The 14,594-nt window shown below is 39.3% G+C and overlaps 1 pseudogene; it reads right to left on the bottom strand.

Annotated features, from left to right (window-relative positions):
• Nucleotides 1-6,760: 6,760 nt before the first annotated feature.
• Nucleotides 6,761-7,705, bottom strand: LOC147603447 (LRR receptor-like serine/threonine-protein kinase FEI 1; annotated as a pseudogene).
• Nucleotides 7,706-14,594: the final 6,889 nt, after the last annotated feature.

The following is a 14,594-nucleotide window of genomic DNA, read 5'->3' as shown; positions in this document are numbered from 1 at the left end:
GGTTAAAAAATTATCAGAGTGAATCTTATTTTTAAGAATTATGATGGAATAATTATTATTTAAGAAATAAATCTCAAAAATTAAATAATCATAAATCTGATGCCAAAGTTAAGTTGACAAAAAAATTTTGTTTTGTCATAATCATGAGGCGCGTGGCCCGTGCTAGGTAGCCGGATCCTCTTATACCGATGATGAAGAGCTAGATCCGGACGTTCGTAAAGCCTTGCACCGATCCCAACCTGGTCCATTTATGGGTGAAGGAGAACAGTTAAGGAGAAACAATGGAAAAATGGATTGAGGCCATGGAAGAGTACTTTGATGTAACCGGTTACACTGAGAGGAGCAAGATGGCTCTCGCCAGATTAAAGATTGTGGAAACGGCCAGGGTCACATGGAGGAACCATTGCGAGACAAACCGTCTCGATAGAAATACCCAGACCTAGACAGATCTTAAAGCATACCTCTCAGGAAAAGGTTCTATCCTCTGGGCTTCCTGGAAACCAAAATGAATGAGTTCTTGGAATTGAAGCAGGATAGCCGGACAATTGAAGAGTACCATCAGGAATTTGTCCTTCTCCTCAAATATTCTCCACTTTTGGATGAAGAGCAGCGGCGGATGGCCAGATTCATTCGAGGAATGAATGAGCCATTGGATACTTTAGTGAAAAATGCCAAACCAGTCTCAATGGCGGAAGCTGTCAGAATGGCAAAGGACTTTGCCAAGGCATTTGTTGTCAAGGTCCCGCCAAGGCCTGCACCCTCAAACTTTAAAAGGTTCCAAACCTCGGGCAGTGCTTCAAACTTTCCACCCCCAAAGAGGCAGCAAGGCCCCAGTCAGAATCAAGATGCTGGCAGATTCAGAAGTGAAAGAAGACCCTTCCCTCAGAACACTTTCTCAAGAGCCCCACCTTTTTCAAGGACTCAGAGGGAGGAGCTTAGAAGTGAAAATAGATGTTTTGGATGTCAGGGTTTCGGACACCAGCTAAAAGACTGGCCGACTCCTACCATGTCAAGAGGATAGTGAAGCCAAGGACCTAGAATATAGAGACCAGCCCCTTCCTATCAGTCAACAGGGTCCGTCTCGTCAAAACCAGGGTAATCCCAAGAGGAATCCAACTCAGCCATCTGCCTCTGTAGTATAGAGTAATCTCAGAACTCCCTCCCAAAACTGGGGTAACCAAAGGAAAAGAGTTCCGCCCCAGTCTTTGCAGAGCATCCAGAGCGGTTACAATAGCAAAAGTAGTGGAAGAGGAAAGAGACTAGATTTATGCCGCAATTGAAAACAAAGGGCCAAATCGTCAATTCTCTGTCATCCATACTCTAGCTGAGTATACGGGTAAGTCATTCAAACTTTTGATTGATTCAGGCAGTACTCATTCATTTATTTCCCCTGGGTGCTTACGTAAGCTAGTCTTAGAATAGAAATCAGGGAAACCTATGCAAGTTGAATTGGCCAGTGGGAAGATCCTTTTCACTCACCATGAGACAGATCGTATTCAGTTCAATATAGATGGGAATATAACTGACTGTCACTTCAGAGTCCTACCTTTGGGAGTTTTTGACAGGATCCTTGGAATGGATTGGCTCCACAAAAATCAAGCCGACATTCACTGTCACAATGGAACCATTTCCTTCCGTGACCTTCACGGAAACAAAGTTCAAGGAACCGAAATTTCAGGATCCCCAAGTCTGCAATTAGTAAAAGCTTCTAAGTTACTGAAAGGACTTAGAAAGAAGCAGCTCATTTACGTTGTCAAAATGAATCCAGTAGACACAAAGTTAAAAGCTAAAGAACCAGAATGGTTAAGTGAATATGATGATTTATTCCTAGCAGAGCTAACCGAGATGCCTCCGATTCGCGAAGTAGATCATGTGATAGAATTGACCCTTGAAGCTCAGCCAGTAGCCCACCACACGTACAGAATGCCAAACCCTCAAGCCTATAAACTCAAGGAACAGCTTAGGCAGCTGTTAGAACAAGGGTTTGTAAGACCCAATGTTTCACCTTAGGGAGCGCCAATTCTCAAGCCTATAAACTCAAGGAACAGCTTAGGCACAGCTGTTAGAACAAGGGTTTGTAAGACCTAGTGTTTCACCTTAGGGAGCGCCAGTTCTCTTTCAGAAAAAGAAAGATGGAACGCTGACTCTGTGTGGACTACACAGAGGTCTCAAACAGCTAACAGTTAAGAATAAGTATCCTATCCCCAGAACTGAGGAGCTTCTAGACAGGCTAAGTGGAGCCTAGATCTTCACAACGATAGATCTCAAATCATGGTATTATCACATTAAGATTAATGAGCAAGATATCCCAAAGACAGCCATCAATACTCGTTATGGGCACTATGAATTCACAGTCATGCCGTTTGGATTGACAAATTCCCCAGCTACATTCAATCGCCTAATGCAAGACATTCTCAGAGAATACTTGGATGATTTTGTTCTTGTTTTCTTTGATGATATTCTGATTTACTCAAAGAATGCAGCTGACCACCATGAAGCTCACGTCCAAAAAGTTCTTGAGATTCTAAGGAAGCACCAACTCTTTGCTAAAAAAGAGCAAATGCACTTTCTCTGTCGACCATGTTGAATACTTTTGGGCTTTCTGGTATCCAAAGACGGGATTTCTCCAGACTTCGCAAAAGTCCAAGCAGTCATAGATTGGCCTGAACCAAAGACAATGCAAGACGTCAGAGGATTCTTGGGACTAACTGGTTGGTATAGAATTTTTATACCTAAGTATGCTCTCATAGCTTCCCCCCTGACTAATCTTTTCAAGAAGAATATCCCGTTCCAATGGTCTGCCACGTGTCAGAGCGCTTTTGATAAGCTAAAGACCGCCTTGGTAACCAATCCCATTCTGAAACTGCCAGATTTCTCTCTACCCTTTGAGGTAGTAACTGATGCCAGTGGTTTTGCCCTCGGAGGTGCACTCATGCAAGAAGGTCATACAGTGGCCTATGAATCCCGAAAACTCAGAACGCATAAGAGAAATTATGCTGTCCACCATGACTTGGAGAGACTTTCAGTAGTCTATGCCTTGAAGTTGTGGACATTACCTACTGGGTCAAAGATTCACTTTGATGATAGATCATCAAAGCTTAAAGTGGATCTTCACCTAGAAGGATCTTAAGATGCACCAAAGAAGGTGGATGCAGACCCTGCAGGAATTTGATTTTGAAGTCAAGTACCGCCCAAGTAAAGAAAATGTAGTAGCAGATGCCCTTAGCAGAAAAGCCTCCTTTCTTGCAATCACAGTGGTGTCAAATCCATTGATTAATGAGGCAAGAGAGAAGATCATGCAGGATAGATTCTTTGGCCCTATTGCTACCCTACTTATGCAGGAAAGCAAAACTCCTCAGGAGTTGAACCGAGTTCAAGGGTACAGCCTGGATGATGGAATTATGTATTATAATAGCAGGCTATGCATTCCCAACAATGATGAGGGAACTAAAGGTCAAATTCTGAATGAAGACCATGACAGCCTTATTGCAGGACATCCAGGTTTCATCAAGACCTACATGTCTGTGAAGAAAAGCTTCTTTTGGCCAGGACTAAAAAGGGATGTACTTAATCATGTACGTCAATGCCTGAATTGTCAAAAAGTCAAAGCAAAAAGAGTAAAAATGCCTGGGAAGTTACATCCATTAGACATCCCCCAGATGAAGTGGGAATGTATTAGTATGGATTTTATTACTGGACTACCTTCAGTGCAATCAGGTTACAACTCCATCTTCGTGGTAGTTGAAAGACTAACCAAAGTTGCCCATCTAATTCCAGTAAAAGAAACCTACATTGTAGTGGATGTGGCCAGAGTGTTCCTCAAGGAAATCTTCAGATTGCATGGCCTACCCAGGAGAATAGTAAGTGACCGAGATCCAAAGTTCACGTCAAGATTCTAGACTGCATTTTTTGAAGCAGTAGAGACTTTCTTGGATCTCAGCACAGCTTACCACCCCAAGACCGATGGTCAAACTGAAAGGCTGAACCTGTGAGATCCTTATCCCCACCGCGCAACGGATTCGGAGTGCTAGCAGCGGAAGTAGCACATCTTGCATGGGGCAGGGTCCCACACTCGGGGCCTCACCTACGGATATCCGGACAGGTGACTAATTCCTCGATTCTTCCAAACCGAACTCGGAAAAACTTCTCTTGCCCAAAAAGCACGGGCGATTCCACCAGGATAACTTTTACTCTAACGTAGTCAAGACCATTACTGATCAAGCTGATCCGACTGCACCTATAAAGATACTCGGTCAGATCAAGGAAGAAACTTGCACTTGGATCATTGGGATCAACGCTTTTTTTCCCATCAAGAGGCATAGCCGTTGATTCCTATCCATAGAACAATTACTATCTGAGATTTACTTTATCTATCGTAATAACAAAAATTGAGTCTCGATTTGCGGATCCATCAGTCCAGCCTAACCCCATCCAGTCCCATGGGTTAGCCAACCACCCAGCCAACCGCCCAACCACTGTAGTGATGGGATCCAATTAGGAATTTGGTTAGGTTTTGTCCCGGGTACCAGGGAAAAGAGTTCCCAGGCCCCCTAGCCGGAAGTTCATACAAACATAAAACTAGTCACACCACTTACACACCCAATATGAAATTGCCTTTTTCTCAGCATCAACTAACTTTAAAACAATCCTTTAATGAAACCATTATGTCACTGATGACAATCCTCGAAATCTCTGGTTGAATCCATATTTCTAGTCATTCATTCATCGGTGTACTTATGGCATCATTGGCAACCAGAACGCTCACCGCCTGTTCGCTCAGGGGCCTTTTCAATAGTTCCTAGCTCATAGTACCCGATAAATATTTTCACATATAAAAATCAAGATGGAATCCTCGTTGAAGATCAGCAAGATCAATCAATAGATCCATATAAGAGAGCCATGGACTCATCCGTTGAGGACCAGCAAGGTCAGTCAACCAGATCCATGCCCGGTTTCAGAAAATAACTCTTACTCCTTGTTCCAATATCTTCCATGACGCACATGTGGGTATCTTCGGCGACCCAGAGCTCGAGCACCGTATGGTTAGCACCCTCTAGGATCCTTCGCAGGTCACCTAGCGCTTCACTCATAGGCCGCTTCCTTGGTCCCTCATCCACTGTACCGAAAGCTCACCATTTAAATCGAACCGAGGCTGGTCAAGACCTCGGTCGACCTTGCTACGCGAGACGTCCTCCATTGACTCTCCGTCAGCCGTTGCAACTTTATCAGTTAGGTCTCCATGACCTTAATCCATAAGACGGTCAAAATGCTTCCCCAACATTCTTGACATAAAACAATCATTTACAAACAATCACAAAATACAGTTTCTATATCGAACTCTCGTCTTTCCACATTATCCCTCCTCAGTCCACATTACTTATTCTACATTCCATTCAATGGGTACTCATTCTTATCCATTCCCTCATATCGACGACACATTATTTCACATACACACTCACATTCATTATTCTACATACATATCCATGTTCGTACATCCACATCATACATCCGCATCATACATCCAATCCCATATCCGCATTCATACATACACATCCATATCCACATCCATACATCCACATCCACATCCACATTCACATCCATACATCCACATCTACATGCATACATCCATTTTCACATCCTCCTTCATACATCCACATTCACATACATACATCCACATCCGTATCTACATCCATACATCCACATCCACATCCACATCCACATCCACATCCACATTCACATTCACATCCATACATCTACATGCATATATCCACATCCACATTCATACATACAAAAGGACACTAATTTAAAATTTAAAATTTATGGTTCCAATTCTCCCAAAGAAACTTCCACAACATGGCAGCCAAATAGCACTTCTGATGCATGAGTTTTTAGGAGTAGCTTCAAGCACATTTTTCTAATCTTAGTGAAATTGGATTCAGATGTGATTATCTACATAACCTTCCAAATAAACCTTTAAGTTTCCCCAATGCAAGCCCCAGCATGGCATTGCATTGTGTTCTTCGATGTTGACAAAAATGGAAGACCATTGAATTTCCAGAGTCTCTTCAATATGGATTTCTAGAAGGTGGTACCAATCACACGTACAAAGCCCGGATGTGCATGAATACATATGCATTGTCGTAAAAAGGATATTTTTTGTAAATCTCAAATCTAGAGTCGTCATTAGAAGAAGAATCCTCTTACAACAGTGAGTCATATATCCCTCACCTTGTGGGACACTCTTTTGTTCAATGTTGGGTGAACTACACCATCAGAAATGTTTCATATTCGATAATACTTGAGCCACCACTATGACCTACTCTTGGATGCCTTTAGCTGAGTTACCAGCACTATTCTTGAACACTTGGCAATCACGAGTAGCCTTAGTCTCACGCCAACTTACCAAGAGCCTGCACAGTTCTGTACACCTTGATCCAAATAGGAATTTATGTACAAGTACTGAATGCAACTACATGATTAACCAGCACATAATTCAAGCATGATTCGACCATAAATTACATTTTCTTCTCTAATTTAGCATTTACATACACATACATATACACCCAAAAAAAACACTTTCCAAACTCTCACCTTCAGGGTAGGTAAGCAGCACTCGCTGCTACAGCTTATGCTTGACCTCCTTAAGTACTCACAAAACCCTCCCAATGCTCTCCACAATGATCTTATTTTTACTTAAAGAATAATGAATAATTAACTGACATGCTTATCCTAATACGCAATGGAGACACATCTCGGTCTTTCAGTCCGAGTTCGAGTCATAAAAATCACTCGGACATGGTGACATGATCTCAGCTTCCAGCATCTTCACCACTTCATGCATAGATGGCCGATCATGTGACATTGGACTTAAGCACAGAGTTGCAATCTGCAGCAATGCCTCCAAGCTATCCATAAATGCCCCCTCGCACCTAGGGTCAAGAATCTCCTTCAAGTTCTTCTCCTTTTTTGAGTGAGATAGCCCATCCAACAATGTTTAATCCCTTTTCAATAAAGGAAGCATCACTTGGCCACTTCCCGCTGATAAGTTCAAGCAGAACAATCCCGTAGTTGTAAACATCTGTTTTTTTATGTTGCTCTTCCACTTTGAAGATACTCTGGAGCCAAATACCCAAACGTCCCCACAATGACAGTTGTGACGTGTGAGATGTTGTCTTCTAATAATTTGGCCAATCCAAAATCCGATACATGTGGCTCAAGGTTTTCTCCAATGAGAATGTTACTCGACTTAACATCACGATGTATAATTCCTGGGGAGCAATCATGATGCAAGTATGCAAGTCCTCGGGCAGCCCCTAAAGCAACCTTTAGACAAGCCCCCCAGCTTAGTGATGATTCATCAGGATCACGATCATGCAAAACCTCTTCTAGGCTCCCATTTTGTAGGTAGTCATAGATTAGCAGCTTCGCCGAGGGGGAATTACAGTAGCCTCTGAGATTGACCAGGTTGCGGTGCTTAATGCTCCCTAAAACCTCCAGCTCTCTTTCAAAAAGCCGGTCAAAGCTACTTTTGTCAATTTTCTTTACAGCAATTGCACTGCCATCCTCCATAACAAGCTTATAAACTGTTCCAAAGCCTCCATGATGACCAATGACCTAGGTCTCATCTAGTAGCTCAATTCTCCGAATTATTTCTTTAGATGTATAAGGTATATCACCGTGAAAGATGACCACCATGGCACCATCATCTCCATTTTCTTCATAGGCTTTACTTTTTGAATGAAATTATTTTATGTGTAATTTTAAAAAAAATTTGCCATAGCTCCGCTGCTATGACTGATAAATCTCAATTATTCTAAGGGATAAAGTTTATCATTAAGGAAATAATTAGAATGATCCCTAATTGGATCGTTAATCCATAATGGATTGAATCATCAATATTCATGAAATACATAAACTAAAAGCATAGAAAAAAGCTATTAATTTGACCTCAAGCATAGATTAATCTTGGATTAAGGAAAAGCTTTATGAAAAGCTTCATTTGGATTGAGAATGGGTCATGAGTATGACCATTTCTTGAGTGAGAGAGAGAAATTACATAAAAAGCATTAGAATTAAGCATAAATGGAAATTTATGTAATTCTTTACTATCATTAATCAATTAACTTCAATAGCATTCATCAAATTATGTAATTCTTCACTACCATTCATCACTTAACTTCAATAGCATTCAAAAACCATTCCAATTAAGCTTCTCAAGCTTGAGAGGGGTTGAGAAGAGAGAAACATTGAGAAATTATAGAAAAGATCAAAATTCACCATTCACCATTTAGCTTGAGAGGGGTTGAGAAGAGAGAAACATTGAGAAATTATAGAAAAGATCAAAATTCACCATTTACCTTACAAATTGCTTGATTCTTTGTTCACGGTAGAGGCCCCCAACCAATCAATTGGTTTAGTATGTTGATGGAGCCACCAATGGGGATTGAAGAAAGAGGGAAGCTCCAATTTCTCCAATTTGGAGAGAATTTTAGAGAATAGTAGAAATTAGCATTATTTCAGCATAACTCTAGTATAGTAAAATTCTCCTATTTTTTTCAAAGGATTCATGTTCTATTTATAGGAGAGGGAAGCTCTAACCAAGGCTTACTTATTTCTAGAATTTTCTAGATTTCAGTTTGGTTGAATTTGGACTAGATTTGGACCTAGTTTGGTTCCTTTTTTATTCGGTTTGGTTCCATTTTGATTTGGTTTGGTTCAAGAGAGAGGAGAGATAAAAATATCACAATATTTTTGAGTTTAAAACTCATTCAAGCATGTGAAGTATGCACCTCCTTTAAGAGACTCCCCTTCCTTACATATGTGTCAAAATGGAATCATTATACCCAAAATATCTCATATTTTTTATATTACTCATAGTTTCTTACTAATAAACCTTGTACATAGTCAACTCTTCATCTTATGTTGAGCATTTACTCATTTTTGGATATCTTCTTTTACAAATTGGATTTATCTCCTCTCCACACATGGATTGATCCTATTGGCCCACAGGAACCTTAATTGGACCATAATCCAAAAAATTTTAAAAATCTAGACCCTTAGGCTAAGGTCCTTTATACCCATTTCCAATTAATTCCAATTGCACATTGGAAAGTTCTTTTTGAATTTCTGTTTCAGGGGAATTAATTTTAATATTATGAGAAATTTTTCTATTTAAAAATATTCAAAATCTGAATATTCTCTCTCTAGAATATTTTCTCTCTCTATGTCAAAACAGGTAGAGACAAGATCTTTTATATTTCTGAAGAGGGGATTGATTACAGGGGAAGATGCTGGATATCTTGAGAGGCTGGGGAGGAATCTTACAGAACCAAGTAATTGAAGATATACTTCGTTCATGCTGTGGGGCAGGGAACCCAAAAAGTGGCTAAGCTATCAGCACCTAGTCAAGTTCGCCTACAATGCCTCTTATCACCGAAGCATCGGGATGAGCCCTTTCAAAGCTTTGTATGGACAAGATTGCCTAACACCATTAACTTGGTCCGACCCATTGATTAGGGTCGAGATATCCCCAGACAGATGCTTGACGACATGGAGCAGCAGATGCAGTGAATCCGCAAAGATTTAAGAGCTGCCTAGGATAGACAAAAGCAGTATGCAGATAAGAAGAGGTCAGACAGAAAATTCGAAGAAGCAGATATGGTCTTCATTCGAGTACATCCCAAAAGAAGTTCTCTATCTCTTGGGAAGTACAAGAAGTTATCCCCCAGATACTGTGGGCCATATCTGATTACAAAGAAAGTAGGTGACTTAGCCTATGAACTTCTTGTGCCTCCTCATCTCAAAGTACATAATGTATTTCATGTAAGCCTACTTAAGAAGTATGTACCGAGCTCAAATCATGTGCTTAAAGTGATGAACTTTTAACTTCTTCAACCCAAGTGCTGATGGAACTCCAACCTGAAGAAATCCTTGATGTTTGAGAAAAGGTTCTCAGGAACAGAATTCTAAGAGAATTATTAGTCAAATGAAAGTTTTATCTTTTTGAAGACGCCACCAGGGAGAAACAAGCCGAACTGATGCGGGATTACCCCCAGTTTACGAGATGAGGACATCTCACGTTTTTTAAGTGGGAGAGAATGTGAGATTCCTCTCGAGCCCCTCAAGATATCGAGTATCTTCCCCTGTACTAAATCCCCTTTTCAGAATAATAAAAGATCTTGTTTCTACCTATTTTCGCCTAGAGAGAGAGAAAATGTTCTAGAGAGAGGTAACTCAGTTTTTAGATATCTTTGGATGGAAAAATATCCTTTCTTATTAAAATAAATTCTCCCAAAATAGAAGTTTAAAAAGAATTTCTTAAGGTGCATTAGAAATAAATTATAATCTACTCAAAAGGCCTTAGCCTAAGGGTCTAGCTTTTCTGAAAATTTTAGATTAAGGTTCTGAGGGGCCAATCAGATTAATCCAAATGTAGGGAGGAGGTAAATTAAAGAAATAAAAAAAACCCCCCCAAAAAATGAGTAAATACTCACATAAGATGAAGAGTGGACTAAGGACCAAAGGAAATACTAAAAAAATGAATTTTTGATACCTCAGAGTGGGGATTCCCCCTCATGAAGGAGGGGCCTTTTTTCTCATCATTACTTTCCATTTTAAATCAATAAAATGAGATATTCATCTCTCCTCTCTCCTATTTCAAGTCTAGTTCCAAAAAGTAAGTTGAACTGACCCAAAAATGGTCAAATATTGACCAACCTGATCTAGAAAATTCTAGAATCTGTTTGCTTGGTTTGAGGCTCACTTTTTCCTATAAATAGAAGCCTCCCCCTTTGTAAAAGCTTAATAGTGTTTATGCACTGTTACTCTACTCCTCCCAAGAGCCAAAAACATTAAATTCACTTGATAATTCACTTGTTTTTGACTAATTCCTCTACAAAGAATTGGTGGCCACTCTTGATCCAAACAAGAGTAGAACCCTCAATCCCTCAAGCCAAAGGAAAGCTCACAAAACTCCATGTAAGTTAATAATTCTACTTTTTTTTTAATTCTAATCTATGGTTTTCTAATTTTCTTACTTTCTAATGTGAATATGGATGTTAAGCCTTGATGAAAAGGCTTCCCCCTTCTCTTCTTTAAGAATTTCAGCCTTTCTTTATCCTAAAATGAGTAACAAATAAATTGAATTAAACTTTTCTTATTGATTACTCTTTAGAAACTGAAAATTGATTAGATTAGAGTGTTTTACTTCATTTGGGATAAATTTTAAAGTAAATTTAGAATGTAAAAATTGAGAAATGGTCAGCCATACAAAGGAGGTTATAGCAAAATTTTCTTAAATTTTGTAGAAATAAGTTTTATCTTTATGTTATTCAAAAAGAATAATCCCCACTGTTTGTGCATTCTAAAAGAAATTCTTTTTATTTTAAAAGTGTAATTCCTATTTTATGCATAAATAGATACATAAAAGGATTTTCTTTTATATAAAAGTGTTATTTTCATTAGATTCAATTTCTATGCATAAAAAGATGCATATTGGATATTTTTTTTATTATAAAAGTGTTATTTTTATTAGATTCAATTTCTATGCATAGAAAGATGCATATTGGATATTTTTTTATTATAAAAGTGTTATTTTCATTAGATTCAATTTCTATGCATAGAAAGATGCATATTGGATATTTTTTTATTATAAAAGTGTTATTTTCATTAGATTCAATTTCTATGCATAGAAAGATGCATATTGGATATTTTTTATTATAAAAGTGTTATTTTCATTAGATTCAATTCTATGCATAGAAAGATGCATATTGGATATTTTTTAATTATAAAAGTGTTATTTTCATTAGATTCAATTTCTATGCATAGAAAGATGCATATTGGATATTTTTTTAATTATAAAAGTGTTATTGTCATTAGATTCAATTTCTATGCATAGAAAGATGCATATTGGATATTTTTTTATTATAAAAGTGTTATTTTAGATTCAATTTCTATGCATACAAAGATGCATATTGGATATTTTTTTATTATGAAAGTGTTATTTTCATTGAATTCAATTTCTATGCATGGAAAGATGCATAACATAAATTCTTTTTATTTTAAAAGTGTTATTTCTATTAAATTAATTTTATGCATAGCATCCTTGAATGCCTCCCAAGTGTCAAAATGCATACCCTCATGTTGAGTAAATCGTCACCATGAATGGGCATAATCTTCCAAGTGCAACACGGCAAATTATACTTTGTCTTCCTCTTCACAAAGGGATACAATGCAAAGTACATCTCCATCTTGCTAATCCATTCCTCCAATTCTTCAGTGGTTGTGTTCACCCCTTTGAACTTGGGAGGTGTAATCTTGTCCTTCACATCTTTGACCCTTGGTGACTAATGTAAAATGTCCATGGGTAGTGTGTGATATATCCCATCTCCCACTCACATTGTACACACTCCTTGAAGAGCCCTCCATGGGATCCAAAACTATGGGGTGCTTTCCAAGCCTAGAACCCAAAACATGCCCACTTTGATGGTCTCTTGAAGGCATATTTGACTTTCCTTGCATACCACCAAGATTCCCATGTGGATTTGATGCATGGTCAAACCTGTCCACCCCCCTTTGTACACCTAAAATCCGGTCTTCAAGAGTTGCAAACCTTTCATCCATCTTGTCCACCATTTAATGCATCAACTTGGCATTCTCATTGCCTTGAGGCACAATCTCACTACTAATGTAGAGCACCTCCTTTTGGGCATCTCTTTGTGCATTCTTGATTGCATCGGTGAGAGAAATCCTTAACATATCCAAAGTGATGGTCCCCAATGAGATTTGATCATATCCACTAGTGTGCACCAGTATTCCTTCATTCACTATTTTCCCACTAATGTCATGTAGAGGTACCCTTTCTTGTTGCATTGCCCTTGAGTTTTTCCCATGTTCAACAATGGAATGTGGTGCCACATTTTGACCATGTGGATCCTCACCCAATGGAGTATCACCAACATGTACCATGTCATCACTCACGAACCACCTCATTGGCATCATCTTGACCTTGGTTCTCTTCCATGGGCCCTTGTGTGCTTGCGCTTTCGATGGCCTTCCACGGTTTCCCATGCTACCAAGTGGTTAGTATAGCAAACGGCAACCAAATTGAGAGTTCTTTAGTTTGTCATGTTCATCTTGATGAGAGGAACACTCCTATCACCCCCCTGAAAAGCAAGCATCACACCTTATGTGGTCATTGAGCCATTGACGCTTCTAACTGCCATTTGGATGATATTTTTGCTCATTAATGATGGCTAAGTGAAGGCAAAGGGATGAAGTGATATACATAAAAAAATAGTGAATTGTGGCTTCGTATTATTGCCAAATCTTAGCCTAAAGCAAGCACATGCATGTGCCTACATGAGCCAATGAATTGCATTGATCTTGGGAGTCCTTAATTGAAGCTAATCCTTGCAAGACATATGCCTTGTGATTCACATGGTGTTGGATGCTATTTGGATGTTGTTTTGTTGTGATTTGGTGTATCGGAGCTATTTTGGATGATTGAGGGAAAGCATGAGTACATGCTCTTTGTAATGGATAAAATGAAAATAGCATGAGTCATGCTAAACACATTGTAAGTGCTCCTACCTTCTCTTTTTGAAGCTACATCCACATACACCTCACTTGTACTCTCAGTTTAATTCCTAGCATCTAGTATGCTTGTGAGGGTACCTCGGGCATTGGAGGAGAGGCCTGGGGGGAGCAACATGGCATGAACTCTCCTTGTCGTGAGTGCTTTTGGAAAAGTGGCAAGGAGGGGGATTAGGTACATTGGATGTGAAGACTTGGCCCCAACTTGTGCCTAGATTCGGACTAGGTACAAGGGTGGGAAGGCTTGGCCGGGAGATCAGCAAAGCATAAAGTGCTCCTTCGACACACAACTCAGCTACATTGCAAGCATGCCAAGGCTATGGAAGCCAAATGTTACTTGATTGAGCATGCCATGGACACTTGATAGTGATCAAAGCATAAGAGTTGCATGGGAAAGTGTGTGCTTTTGATGGTGATTACTTTGGGCATTATATCATAATTGGACATTGGAAAAATGCTAGTGGATTATGATTAAGATTTGGTTAGCATTGCGGGGAGATTATGGCCAAATTTTTATGATTTTACTACACTCTTCACAGTGAGTACAAAAGTATAATTCAGTCCCAAACCGCTCAAGATCTCTCAAGGGTATTTGAAGCCTTAAAAGGTCATCTTAAGGCAAATCTAACAAGCCATCAAGTGGTTTATTTGGACACCATTTTAGGGTGCAAAGGGAACAATTTGGTTAGACTGAAAACCCTAATTCAGTCAAAAACAATGCAAACTGAATTCAAGGTGTTTACATAGCTTAAGAGCACTACCTAAGAGCTTCCAAATGACCCAACAAGTTCCCAATTCCATTACCGTTTGGATGGTCAACCTCACATAGTTGACTTTCAGCTAAAAGTCAAAACAAAGAGATATAGGGGTGCTCAAAGTGCCGCAAAAGCTCATGAGAAGGCCAAGAACTATAGCCTCAGTTGTACCATATACATGCATCCCCAATTCACTTCAAGGGTGGACAATTTAACCATGAAAATCTTCCAAGTATCATGGCATAA

The sequence above is a fragment of the Cibotium barometz genome, chromosome 64 (genome assembly GCF_041138505.1).
Source record: "Cibotium barometz isolate CiBa-2024 chromosome 64, ASM4113850v1, whole genome shotgun sequence".
NCBI lineage: Eukaryota > Viridiplantae > Streptophyta > Polypodiopsida > Cyatheales > Cibotiaceae > Cibotium > Cibotium barometz.
The sequence above is the reverse complement of the archived record's forward strand: the minus strand, read 5'-3'. Positions and strand labels throughout refer to the sequence as shown.